Here is a 13,087-nt window from a genome sequence, read left to right on the forward strand (position 1 = left end):
CTGACTCTCTATAACCTGTGATGTTGTTGCCTGTCTAGTTAACTCTGTGGAGAATGCTTCCCCACAACAGTGCTCCTGATCACCCTGTACATTAAACATGCTTGTGAATATTTTAACAAAGACTTCCATTTCCATACCTTTATTAACATTCTGGCCCACAGGGCCACTGCTTCGACAGTAGGTAATGGTGAGGCGATCTACACAAAAACAAAAGGTGCACGTCAGTAAACATGCTTCACAATAACATGCTTTATAAAAAGTAGTAATTCAATGCAACACTATTATGTCATAGCAGTGAAGGATGGGGGATTGTGATACATTCTGAACGAAGACAAGCTTTTCCAAACTAGTCTGGACTTATTACAGTTTTTAAAGTTCTGGATTCCCGGATCCAAGTCATTGTAAACATATTCGGCTGCTTTCACAGCCCGATTAAAACCAATCTTGGACTGCGTAATGTTACCCTGTGAAAGGTAGTCCAAGATTAGTGCTAATTAAAACAATCGCAGTAGAAACGCTTACACAAACAAAAAAAAAAGCGAATAATAAAATGATGCATTTATTACAGTAACGTGGCCAAGGCGTAAATATGGGTTCCATGGTGTAATGGTTAGCACTCTGGACTCTGAATCCAGCGATCCGAGTTCAAATCTCGGTGGGACCTTCGTTTTAGTGCATTATTATTCTTAAGTTATTAAAAAGTGTTTCATCGAACTGACGTTTCTCATTTCGTTAAATACTCTTAAATTCAATGCAAAGTTGTGGGATGGCACCTTTTAGCCATAAAATCTAAAGTATAAAACCCTCAGAAATACTTTTATTTGCTTTTGTCTGCTTTTGCAACCTGTACTGAAAAATCCGAGGTGACCGTAAAAAGCTTGCAGAGTACAGTACAGGTAAAAAGGTAAAGCGTTAATAATTTTTTTTGGGTTACCTTTCATTCTGTATTTAGCGATAGTCAGGCACACAAATATGAACAAGAATGACATTTTCTTTAGGAGCCCCAGTGGCCTAATGGATCAGGCACTGGCCTCCTAAGCCAGGGATTGTGGTTTCGAGTCCCATCTGGGGTGTAAAGTGTATGTTTTTTTCTCACGACTGTTTTATAATAAACTTTCAGACGTTTCCCCTCTCTTCAGCTATTATTCATAAAAATGAATAAACATATATTTCAACATGGTTAGCGTCAGTAACCATTTAAACACGGTGTCTGGTAAAGGTAATTTAACTTTACCACCCTAAAGTAACGTTAACCGCAATGATTAAATAGTAACAAATAGTCCATTATATTAATTAATTTAACAGTATCTTATTAAACATTTGACAACTGAGCAAAAGCAGAGTGGCGCAGCGGAAGCGTGCTGGGCCCATAACCCAGAGGTCGATGGATCGAAACCATCCTCTGCTAGATTTTTTTTGTCAGTTTGCATTTCAGCCGCTTTTATATATATTTCATATTAACAATCACATACCGGTATGTATTGTTTATAAAACCATTACTTCACAGAAGCGTCAGTCAATTCCATTTGTGTTTTTTTTAGATTTTAGATTTTATTTATTAATTGTGTAACTTGTATTTCAGATCAAATAATACAATGTAAGTCAGTGTACATGTTTCTGCGTTTTAAAAAGTGATATAAACTCTTTTTCCTTTAGTGTTGTAAGGAAAATAATTTAACTTAAATATAGAAATATGTTCTACATCAGTGTGATCTCGTTAGAAATGTACCTAATGTATAGTCCAGTATATGTCAAATGATCAATTCCTTACGTAGATTTCTTCTATCGCAGATGAATCAACTACAAGCTGTGCAGCTTCACTATTTGCTGTACGGGACGCGTCGTGTCGCAGCACTTTTGACTGCGCAAAGTGGTCACAGCTGTTGTTCACACTTTAAATACAGATTGCATTCGCAAAATTGGATACATTTAAAGTAAATGTGCTGAGTTTGTAGCTCTTATCAAGAGGTTTTAAAAGCGACATCGTTGGTACATCCGTCTTCTCAACCAACAGGGAAACCCGAAAGGGAGAATTTCAAACATTTGTCGCACTGAGACCCTCGACTCTGACCAGAAATGATGTCGGAGTCTCAAGTCTGTACGGTAAAGTTTTGTACTCTAAAGTAACATTTAAACTTGCCAGCAGTCAAAAGCAAGTCTTTATATTATTGGTTCTGGTGTACTATTTAAAAGCTCATGTGTATGTTGATGTAGCTAAACCTACATTTGGACAACTTTCCGTGAATTCTTGTTTTTTTGCCGCACCTTGCCAGTAAAACGAACTAAAAAGTACTGCATCAAAATCATAGCCTTATAACAAACTAATTAGACCAATGTCTGATTTTATTCATGTTTTCATCGTATAGCACAGATTCATAGAGGTGTTTTTTGTTAAGCTTTCATTTCAGTTAGAAGTTAAAATATGTACCCTTTACACACCAGCTGTTAGTTAACTTTCACATTTCTTCAATGTTATTAGCAGTCAGCTCCAGTGAATATGTAATCTTACTATTGATGTTACCTGAGAAATAATCTTTTGTCGCACATCTTCAGGAATCCAATCAGCTGTTTGTATGTGGAACCGGACTTCAGCTTGTGTGTTTACTAGAACAAAATGTGAAAAATGTACTATAACACAACAGTAGCTGACTCTCTATAACCTGTGATGTTGTTGCCTGTCTAGTTAACTCTGTGGAGAATGCTTCCCCACAACAGTGCTCCTGATCACCCTGTACATTAAACATGCTTGTGAATATTTTAACAAAGACTTCCATTTCCATACCTTTATTAACATTCTGGCCCACAGGGCCACTGCTTCGACAGTAGGTAATGGTGAGGCGATCTACACAAAAACAAAAGGTGCACGTCAGTAAACATGCTTCACAATAACATGCTTTATAAAAAGTAGTAATTCAATGCAACACTATTATGTCATAGCAGTGAAGGATGGGGGATTGTGATACATTCTGAACGAAGACAAGCTTTTCCAAACTAGTCTGGACTTATTACAGTTTTTAAAGTTCTGGATTCCCGGATCCAAGTCATTGTAAACATATTCGGCTGCTTTCACAGCCCGATTAAAACCAATCTTGGACTGTGTAATGTTACCCTGTGAAAGGTAGTCCAAGATTAGTGCTAATTAAAACAATCGCAGTAGAAACGCTTACACAAACAAAAAAAAAAGCGAATAATAAAATGATGCATTTATTACAGTAACGTGGCCAAGGCGTAAATATGGGTTCCATGGTGTAATGGTTAGCACTCTGGACTCTGAATCCAGCGATCCGAGTTCAAATCTCGGTGGGACCTTCGTTTTAGTGTATTATTATTCTTAAGTTATTAAAAAGTGTTTCGTCGAACTGACGTTTCTATCATAATAAATGCTGAGAAATTCACTGCAAAGTTGTGGGATGGCACCTTTTAGCCATAAAATCTAAAGTATAAAACCCTCAGAAATACTTTTATTTGCTTTTGTCTGCTTTTGCAACCTGTACTGAAAAGTCCGAGGTGACCGTAAAAAGCTTGCAGAGTACAGTACAGGTAAAAAGGTAAAGCGTTAATCATTTTTGGGGGGGTTACCTTCCATTCTCTATTTAGCGATAGTCAGGCACACAAATATGAGCAAGAACAGCGCTTTCTTTAGGAGCCCCAGTGGCCTAATGGATAAGGCACTGGCCTCCTAAGCCAGGGATTGTGGGTTCGAGTCCCATCTGGGGTGTAACGTGTATGTTTTTTTTTTCTCACGACTGTTTTATAATAAACTTTCCAGACGTTTCCCCTCTCTTCAGCTATTATTCATCAAAATAAATAAACATATATTTCAACATGGTTAGCGTCAGTAACCATTTAAACACGGTGTCTGGTAAAGGCAATTTAACCTTACCACCCTAAAGTAACGTTAACCGCTATGATTAAACTGTAGTCCATTATATTAATTAATTTAACAGTATCTTATTAAACATTTGACAACTGAGCAAAAGCAGAGTGGCGCAGCGGAAGCGTGCTGGGCCCATAACCCAGAGGTCGATGGATCGAAACCATCCTCTGCTAGATTTTTTTTCAGTTTGTATTTCAGCCGCTTTTATATATATTTCATATTAACAATCACATACCGCTATGTATTGTTTATAAAACCATTACTTCACAGAAGCGTCAGTCAATTCCATTTGTGCCCTGAGTACGAGGGGCGGGGCATCACTCAGCAATAGGAAAATAACAGACAAGAGGCAGCGCCAATTGGGTAAGCACATAGCTTTAGGGTATGGGCGGGGCTACTGGCTGCTTTTTTAATTCCGTACCTCTTTGGGACTGTGGTAGTGCTGTATTTGTTTGCTTCGTTATGAAAAAACTACGCTAATTATAGAGTAAAGTATTTACGAAAACGCTCTCTTTCGGTGAAAGACCGCGTGGCCTAATGGATAAGGCGTCTGACTTCGAATCAGAAGATTGAGGGTTCGAGTCCCTTCGTGGTCGGTTTTTTATTTTAGATTTTATTTATTAATTGTGTAACTTGTATTTCAGATCAAATAATACAATGTAAGTCAGTGTACATGTTTCTGCGTTTTAAAAAGTGATATAAACTATTTTTCCTTTAGTGTGGTAAGGAAAATAATTTAACTTAAATATAGAAATATGTTCTACATCAGTGTGATCTCGTTAGAAATGTACCTAATGTATAGTCCAGTATATGTCAAATGATCAATTCCTTACGTAGATTCTTTCTATCGCAGATGAATCAACTACAAGCTGTGCAGCTTCACTATTTGCTGTACGGGACGCGTCGTGTCGCAGCACTTTTGACTGCGCAAAGTGGTCACAGCTGTTGTTCACACTTTAAATACAGATTGCATTCGCAAAATTGGATACATTTAAAGTAAATGTGCTGAGTTTGTAGCTCTTATCAAGAGGTTTTAAAAGCGACATCGTTGGTACATCCGTCCTCTCAACCAACAGGGAACCCGAAAGGGAGAATTTCAAACATTTGTCGCACTGAGACCCTCGACTCTGACCAGAAATGATGTCGGAGTCTGAAGTCTGGACGGTAAAGTTTTGTACTCTAAAGTAACATTTAAACTTGCCAGCAGTCAAAAGCAAGTCTTTATATTATTGGTTCTGGTGTACTATTTAAAAGCTCATGTGTATGTTGATGTAGCTAAACCTACATTTGGACAACTTTCCGTGAATTCTTGTTTTTTTGCCGCACCTTGCCAGTAAAACGAACTAAAAAGTACTGCATCAAAATCATAGCCTTATAACAAACTAATTAGACCAATGTCTGATTTTATTCATGTTTTCATCGTATAGCACAGATTCATAGAGGTGTTTTTTGTTAAGCTTTCATTTCAGTTAGAAGTTAAAATATGTACCCTTTACACACCAGCTGTTAGTTAACTTTCACATTTCTTCAATGTTATTAGCAGTCAGCTCCAGTGAATATGTAATCTTAGTATTGATGTTACCTGAGAAATACTCTTTTGTCGCACATCTTCAGGAATCCAATCAGCTGTTTGTATGTGGAACCGGACTTCAGCTTGTGTGTTTACTAGAACAGAATGTGAAAAATGTACTATAACACAACAGTAGCTGACTCTCTATAACCTGTGATGTTGTTGCCTGTCTAGTTAACTCTGTGGAGAATGCTTCCCCACAACAGTGCTCCTGATCACCCTGTACATTAAACATGCTTGTGAATATTTTAACAAAGACTTCCATTTCCATACCTTTATTAACATTCTGGCCTCCAGGGCCACTGCTTCGACAGTAGGTAATGGTGAGGCGATCTACACAAAAACAAAAGGTGCACGTCAGTAAACATGCTTCACAATAACATGCTTTATAAAAAGTAGTAATTCAATGCAACACTATTATGTCATAGCAGTGAAGGATGGGGGATTGTGATACAGTCTGAACGAAGACAAGCTTTTCCAAACTAGTCTGGACTTATTACAGTTTTTAAAGCTCTGGATTCCCGGATCCAAGTCATTGTAAACATATTCGGCTGCTTTCACAGCCCGATTAAAACCAATCTTGGACTGTGTAATGTTACCCTGGGAAAGGTAGTCCAAGATTAGTGCTAATTAAAACAATCGCAGTAGAAACGCTTACACACACAAAAAAAAAAAAAAAAAAAAAGCGAATAATAAAATGATGCATTTATTACAGTAACGTGGCCAAGGCGTAAATATGGGTTCCATGGTGTAATGGTTAGCACTCTGGACTCTGAATCCAGCGATCCGAGTTCAAATCTCGGTGGGACCTTCGTTTTAGTGCATTATTATTCTTAAGTTATTAAAAAGTGTTTCATCGAACTGACGTTTCTCATTTCGTTAAATACTCTTAAATTCACTGCAAAGTTGTGGGATGGCACCTTTTAGCCATAAAATCTAAAGTATAAAACCCTCAGAAATACTTTTATTTGCTTTTGTCTGCTTTTGCAACCTGTACTGAAAAATCCGAGGTGACCGTAAAAAGCTTGCAGAGTACAGTACAGGTAAAAAGGTAAAGCGTTAATAATTTTTTTTGGGTTACCTTTCATTCTGTATTTAGCGATAGTCAGGCACACAAATATGAACAAGAATGACATTTTCTTTAGGAGCCCCAGTGGCCTAATGGATCAGGCACTGGCCTCCTAAGCCAGGGATTGTGGTTTCGAGTCCCATCTGGGGTGTAACGTGTATGTTTTTTTCTCACGACTGTTTTATAATAAACTTTCAGACGTTTCCCCTCTCTTCAGCTATTATTCATAAAAATGAATAAACATATATTTCAACATGGTTAGCGTCAGTAACCATTTAAACACGGTGTCTGGTAAAGGTAATTTAACTTTACCACCCTAAAGTAACGTTAACCGCAATGATTAAATAGTAACAAATAGTCCATTATATTAATTAATTTAACAGTATCTTATTAAACATTTGACAACTGAGCAAAAGCAGAGTGGCGCAGCGGAAGCGTGCTGGGCCCATAACCCAGAGGTCGATGGATCGAAACCATCCTCTGCTAGATTTTTTTTGTCAGTTTGCATTTCAGCCGCTTTTATATATATTTCATATTAACAATCACATACCGGTATGTATTGTTTATAAAACCATTACTTCACAGAAGCGTCAGTCAATTCCATTTGTGCCCTGAGTACGAGGGGCGGGGCATCACTCAGCAATAGGAAAATAACAGACAAGAGGCAGCGCCAATTGGGTAAGCACATAGCTTTAGGGTATGGGCGGGGCTACTGGCTGCTTTTTTAATTCCGTACCTCTTTGGGACTGTGGTAGTGCTGTATTTGTTTGCTTCGTTATGAACAAACTACGCTAATTATAGAGTAAAGTATTTACGTAAACGCTCTCTTTCGGTGAAAGACCGCGTGGCCTAATGGATAAGGCGTCTGACTTCGAATCAGAAGATTGAGGGTTCGAGTCCCTTCGTGGTCGGTTTTTTATTTTAGATTTTATTTATTAATTGTGTAACTTGTATTTCAGATCAAATAATACAATGTAAGTCAGTGTACATGTTTCTGCGTTTTAAAAAGTGATATAAACTCTTTTTCCTTTAGTGTTGTAAGGAAAATAATTTAACTTAAATATAGAAATATGTTCTACATCAGTGTGATCTCGTTAGAAATGTACCTAATGTATAGTCCAGTATATGTCAAATGATCAATTCCTTACGTAGATTTCTTCTATCGCAGATGAATCAACTACAAGCTGTGCAGCTTCACTATTTGCTGTACGGGACGCGTCGTGTCGCAGCACTTTTGACTGCGCAAAGTGGTCACAGCTGTTGTTCACACTTTAAATACAGATTGCATTCGCAAAATTGGATACATTTAAAGTAAATGTGCTGAGTTTGTAGCTCTTATCAAGAGGTTTTAAAAGCGACATCGTTGGTACATCCGTCTTCTCAACCAACAGGGAAACCCGAAAGGGAGAATTTCAAACATTTGTCGCACTGAGACCCTCGACTCTGACCAGAAATGATGTCGGAGTCTCAAGTCTGTACGGTAAAGTTTTGTACTCTAAAGTAACATTTAAACTTGCCAGCAGTCAAAAGCAAGTCTTTATATTATTGGTTCTGGTGTACTATTTAAAAGCTCATGTGTATGTTGATGTAGCTAAACCTACATTTGGACAACTTTCCGTGAATTCTTGTTTTTTTGCCGCACCTTGCCAGTAAAACGAACTAAAAAGTACTGCATCAAAATCATAGCCTTATAACAAACTAATTAGACCAATGTCTGATTTTATTCATGTTTTCATCGTATAGCACAGATTCATAGAGGTGTTTTTTGTTAAGCTTTCATTTCAGTTAGAAGTTAAAATATGTACCCTTTACACACCAGCTGTTAGTTAACTTTCACATTTCTTCAATGTTATTAGCAGTCAGCTCCAGTGAATATGTAATCTTACTATTGATGTTACCTGAGAAATAATCTTTTGTCGCACATCTTCAGGAATCCAATCAGCTGTTTGTATGTGGAACCGGACTTCAGCTTGTGTGTTTACTAGAACAAAATGTGAAAAATGTACTATAACACAACAGTAGCTGACTCTCTATAACCTGTGATGTTGTTGCCTGTCTAGTTAACTCTGTGGAGAATGCTTCCCCACAACAGTGCTCCTGATCACCCTGTACATTAAACATGCTTGTGAATATTTTAACAAAGACTTCCATTTCCATACCTTTATTAACATTCTGGCCCACAGGGCCACTGCTTCGACAGTAGGTAATGGTGAGGCGATCTACACAAAAACAAAAGGTGCACGTCAGTAAACATGCTTCACAATAACATGCTTTATAAAAAGTAGTAATTCAATGCAACACTATTATGTCATAGCAGTGAAGGATGGGGGATTGTGATACATTCTGAACGAAGACAAGCTTTTCCAAACTAGTCTGGACTTATTACAGTTTTTAAAGTTCTGGATTCCCGGATCCAAGTCATTGTAAACATATTCGGCTGCTTTCACAGCCCGATTAAAACCAATCTTGGACTGTGTAATGTTACCCTGTGAAAGGTAGTCCAAGATTAGTGCTAATTAAAACAATCGCAGTAGAAACGCTTACACAAACAAAAAAAAAAGCGAATAATAAAATGATGCATTTATTACAGTAACGTGGCCAAGGCGTAAATATGGGTTCCATGGTGTAATGGTTAGCACTCTGGACTCTGAATCCAGCGATCCGAGTTCAAATCTCGGTGGGACCTTCGTTTTAGTGTATTATTATTCTTAAGTTATTAAAAAGTGTTTCGTCGAACTGACGTTTCTATCATAATAAATGCTGAGAAATTCACTGCAAAGTTGTGGGATGGCACCTTTTAGCCATAAAATCTAAAGTATAAAACCCTCAGAAATACTTTTATTTGCTTTTGTCTGCTTTTGCAACCTGTACTGAAAAGTCCGAGGTGACCGTAAAAAGCTTGCAGAGTACAGTACAGGTAAAAAGGTAAAGCGTTAATCATTTTTGGGGGGGTTACCTTCCATTCTCTATTTAGCGATAGTCAGGCACACAAATATGAGCAAGAACAGCGCTTTCTTTAGGAGCCCCAGTGGCCTAATGGATAAGGCACTGGCCTCCTAAGCCAGGGATTGTGGGTTCGAGTCCCATCTGGGGTGTAACGTGTATGTTTTTTTTTTCTCACGACTGTTTTATAATAAACTTTCCAGACGTTTCCCCTCTCTTCAGCTATTATTCATCAAAATAAATAAACATATATTTCAACATGGTTAGCGTCAGTAACCATTTAAACACGGTGTCTGGTAAAGGCAATTTAACCTTACCACCCTAAAGTAACGTTAACCGCTATGATTAAACTGTAGTCCATTATATTAATTAATTTAACAGTATCTTATTAAACATTTGACAACTGAGCAAAAGCAGAGTGGCGCAGCGGAAGCGTGCTGGGCCCATAACCCAGAGGTCGATGGATCGAAACCATCCTCTGCTAGATTTTTTTTCAGTTTGTATTTCAGCCGCTTTTATATATATTTCATATTAACAATCACATACCGCTATGTATTGTTTATAAAACCATTACTTCACAGAAGCGTCAGTCAATTCCATTTGTGCCCTGAGTACGAGGGGCGGGGCATCACTCAGCAATAGGAAAATAACAGACAAGAGGCAGCGCCAATTGGGTAAGCACATAGCTTTAGGGTATGGGCGGGGCTACTGGCTGCTTTTTTAATTCCGTACCTCTTTGGGACTGTGGTAGTGCTGTATTTGTTTGCTTCGTTATGAACAAACTACGCTAATTATAGAGTAAAGTATTTACGAAAACGCTCTCTTTCGGTGAAAGACCGCGTGGCCTAATGGATAAGGCGTCTGACTTCGAATCAGAAGATTGAGGGTTCGAGTCCCTTCGTGGTCGGTTTTTTATTTTAGATTTTATTTATTAATTGTGTAACTTGTATTTCAGATCAAATAATACAATGTAAGTCAGTGTACATGTTTCTGCGTTTTAAAAAGTGATATAAACTCTTTTTCCTTTAGTGTGGTAAGGAAAATAATTTAACTTAAATATAGAAATATGTTCTACATCAGTGTGATCTCGTTAGAAATGTACCTAATGTATAGTCCAGTATATGTCAAATGATCAATTCCTTACGTAGATTCTTTCTATCGCAGATGAATCAACTACAAGCTGTGCAGCTTCACTATTTGCTGTACGGGACGCGTCGTGTCGCAGCACTTTTGACTGCGCAAAGTGGTCACAGCTGTTGTTCACACTTTAAATACAGATTGCATTCGCAAAATTGGATACATTTAAAGTAAATGTGCTGAGTTTGTAGCTCTTATCAAGAGGTTTTAAAAGCGACATCGTTGGTACATCCGTCCTCTCAACCAACAGGGAACCCGAAAGGGAGAATTTCAAACATTTGTCGCACTGAGACCCTCGACTCTGACCAGAAATGATGTCGGAGTCTGAAGTCTGGACGGTAAAGTTTTGTACTCTAAAGTAACATTTAAACTTGCCAGCAGTCAAAAGCAAGTCTTTATATTATTGGTTCTGGTGTACTATTTAAAAGCTCATGTGTATGTTGATGTAGCTAAACCTACATTTGGACAACTTTCCGTGAATTCTTGTTTTTTTGCCGCACCTTGCCAGTAAAACGAACTAAAAAGTACTGCATCAAAATCATAGCCTTATAACAAACTAATTAGACCAATGTCTGATTTTATTCATGTTTTCATCGTATAGCACAGATTCATAGAGGTGTTTTTTGTTAAGCTTTCATTTCAGTTAGAAGTTAAAATATGTACCCTTTACACACCAGCTGTTAGTTAACTTTCACATTTCTTCAATGTTATTAGCAGTCAGCTCCAGTGAATATGTAATCTTAGTATTGATGTTACCTGAGAAATACTCTTTTGTCGCACATCTTCAGGAATCCAATCAGCTGTTTGTATGTGGAACCGGACTTCAGCTTGTGTGTTTACTAGAACAGAATGTGAAAAATGTACTATAACACAACAGTAGCTGACTCTCTATAACCTGTGATGTTGTTGCCTGTCTAGTTAACTCTGTGGAGAATGCTTCCCCACAACAGTGCTCCTGATCACCCTGTACATTAAACATGCTTGTGAATATTTTAACAAAGACTTCCATTTCCATACCTTTATTAACATTCTGGCCTCCAGGGCCACTGCTTCGACAGTAGGTAATGGTGAGGCGATCTACACAAAAACAAAAGGTGCACGTCAGTAAACATGCTTCACAATAACATGCTTTATAAAAAGTAGTAATTCAATGCAACACTATTATGTCATAGCAGTGAAGGATGGGGGATTGTGATACAGTCTGAACGAAGACAAGCTTTTCCAAACTAGTCTGGACTTATTACAGTTTTTAAAGCTCTGGATTCCCGGATCCAAGTCATTGTAAACATATTCGGCTGCTTTCACAGCCCGATTAAAACCAATCTTGGACTGTGTAATGTTACCCTGGGAAAGGTAGTCCAAGATTAGTGCTAATTAAAACAATCGCAGTAGAAACGCTTACACACACAAAAAAAAAAAAAAAAAAAAAAAAGCGAATAATAAAATGATGCATTTATTACAGTAACGTGGCCAAGGCGTAAATATGGGTTCCATGGTGTAATGGTTAGCACTCTGGACTCTGAATCCAGCGATCCGAGTTCAAATCTCGGTGGGACCTTCGTTTTAGTGCATTATTATTCTTAAGTTATTAAAAAGTGTTTCATCGAACTGACGTTTCTCATTTCGTTAAATACTCTTAAATTCACTGCAAAGTTGTGGGATGGCACCTTTTAGCCATAAAATCTAAAGTATAAAACCCTCAGAAATACTTTTATTTGCTTTTGTCTGCTTTTGCAACCTGTACTGAAAAATCCGAGGTGACCGTAAAAAGCTTGCAGAGTACAGTACAGGTAAAAAGGTAAAGCGTTAATAATTTTTTTTGGGTTACCTTTCATTCTGTATTTAGCGATAGTCAGGCACACAAATATGAACAAGAATGACATTTTCTTTAGGAGCCCCAGTGGCCTAATGGATCAGGCACTGGCCTCCTAAGCCAGGGATTGTGGTTTCGAGTCCCATCTGGGGTGTAACGTGTATGTTTTTTTCTCACGACTGTTTTATAATAAACTTTCAGACGTTTCCCCTCTCTTCAGCTATTATTCATAAAAATGAATAAACATATATTTCAACATGGTTAGCGTCAGTAACCATTTAAACACGGTGTCTGGTAAAGGTAATTTAACTTTACCACCCTAAAGTAACGTTAACCGCAATGATTAAATAGTAACAAATAGTCCATTATATTAATTAATTTAACAGTATCTTATTAAACATTTGACAACTGAGCAAAAGCAGAGTGGCGCAGCGGAAGCGTGCTGGGCCCATAACCCAGAGGTCGATGGATCGAAACCATCCTCTGCTAGATTTTTTTTGTCAGTTTGCATTTCAGCCGCTTTTATATATATTTCATATTAACAATCACATACCGGTATGTATTGTTTATAAAACCATTACTTCACAGAAGCGTCAGTCAATTCCATTTGTGCCCTGAGTACGAGGGGCGGGGCATCACTCAGCAATAGGAAAATAACAGACAAGAGGCAGCGCCAAT

The 13,087-nt window shown here is 37.8% G+C and overlaps 10 non-coding genes across 10 annotated transcripts; all 10 read left to right on the top strand.

The window, feature by feature from the left end:
• Positions 1-592: 592 nt before the first annotated feature.
• On the top strand, positions 593-664 carry trnaq-cug (transfer RNA glutamine (anticodon CUG)). Its single transcript has one exon. It is a non-coding gene; the product is annotated as a tRNA-Gln (tRNA).
• A 2,573-nt stretch (positions 665-3,237) lies between these two features.
• trnaq-cug (transfer RNA glutamine (anticodon CUG)) lies at positions 3,238-3,309 on the top strand. The gene has a single exon. It is a non-coding gene; the product is annotated as a tRNA-Gln (tRNA).
• A 336-nt stretch (positions 3,310-3,645) lies between these two features.
• On the top strand, positions 3,646-3,718 carry trnar-ccu (transfer RNA arginine (anticodon CCU)). The gene has a single exon. It is a non-coding gene; the product is annotated as a tRNA-Arg (tRNA).
• Positions 3,719-4,400: 682 nt separating this feature from the next.
• Positions 4,401-4,473, top strand: trnar-ucg (transfer RNA arginine (anticodon UCG)). Its single transcript has one exon. It is a non-coding gene; the product is annotated as a tRNA-Arg (tRNA).
• Positions 4,474-6,186: 1,713 nt separating this feature from the next.
• trnaq-cug (transfer RNA glutamine (anticodon CUG)) lies at positions 6,187-6,258 on the top strand. Its single transcript has one exon. It is a non-coding gene; the product is annotated as a tRNA-Gln (tRNA).
• A 1,096-nt stretch (positions 6,259-7,354) lies between these two features.
• On the top strand, positions 7,355-7,427 carry trnar-ucg (transfer RNA arginine (anticodon UCG)). The gene has a single exon. It is a non-coding gene; the product is annotated as a tRNA-Arg (tRNA).
• Positions 7,428-9,130: 1,703 nt separating this feature from the next.
• trnaq-cug (transfer RNA glutamine (anticodon CUG)) lies at positions 9,131-9,202 on the top strand. The gene has a single exon. It is a non-coding gene; the product is annotated as a tRNA-Gln (tRNA).
• A 336-nt stretch (positions 9,203-9,538) lies between these two features.
• trnar-ccu (transfer RNA arginine (anticodon CCU)) lies at positions 9,539-9,611 on the top strand. The gene has a single exon. It is a non-coding gene; the product is annotated as a tRNA-Arg (tRNA).
• A 682-nt stretch (positions 9,612-10,293) lies between these two features.
• Positions 10,294-10,366, top strand: trnar-ucg (transfer RNA arginine (anticodon UCG)). The gene has a single exon. It is a non-coding gene; the product is annotated as a tRNA-Arg (tRNA).
• Positions 10,367-12,082: 1,716 nt separating this feature from the next.
• On the top strand, positions 12,083-12,154 carry trnaq-cug (transfer RNA glutamine (anticodon CUG)). Its single transcript has one exon. It is a non-coding gene; the product is annotated as a tRNA-Gln (tRNA).
• Positions 12,155-13,087: the final 933 nt, after the last annotated feature.

This window comes from Acipenser ruthenus, chromosome 17, assembly GCF_902713425.1.
Source record: "Acipenser ruthenus chromosome 17, fAciRut3.2 maternal haplotype, whole genome shotgun sequence".
NCBI lineage: Eukaryota > Metazoa > Chordata > Actinopteri > Acipenseriformes > Acipenseridae > Acipenser > Acipenser ruthenus.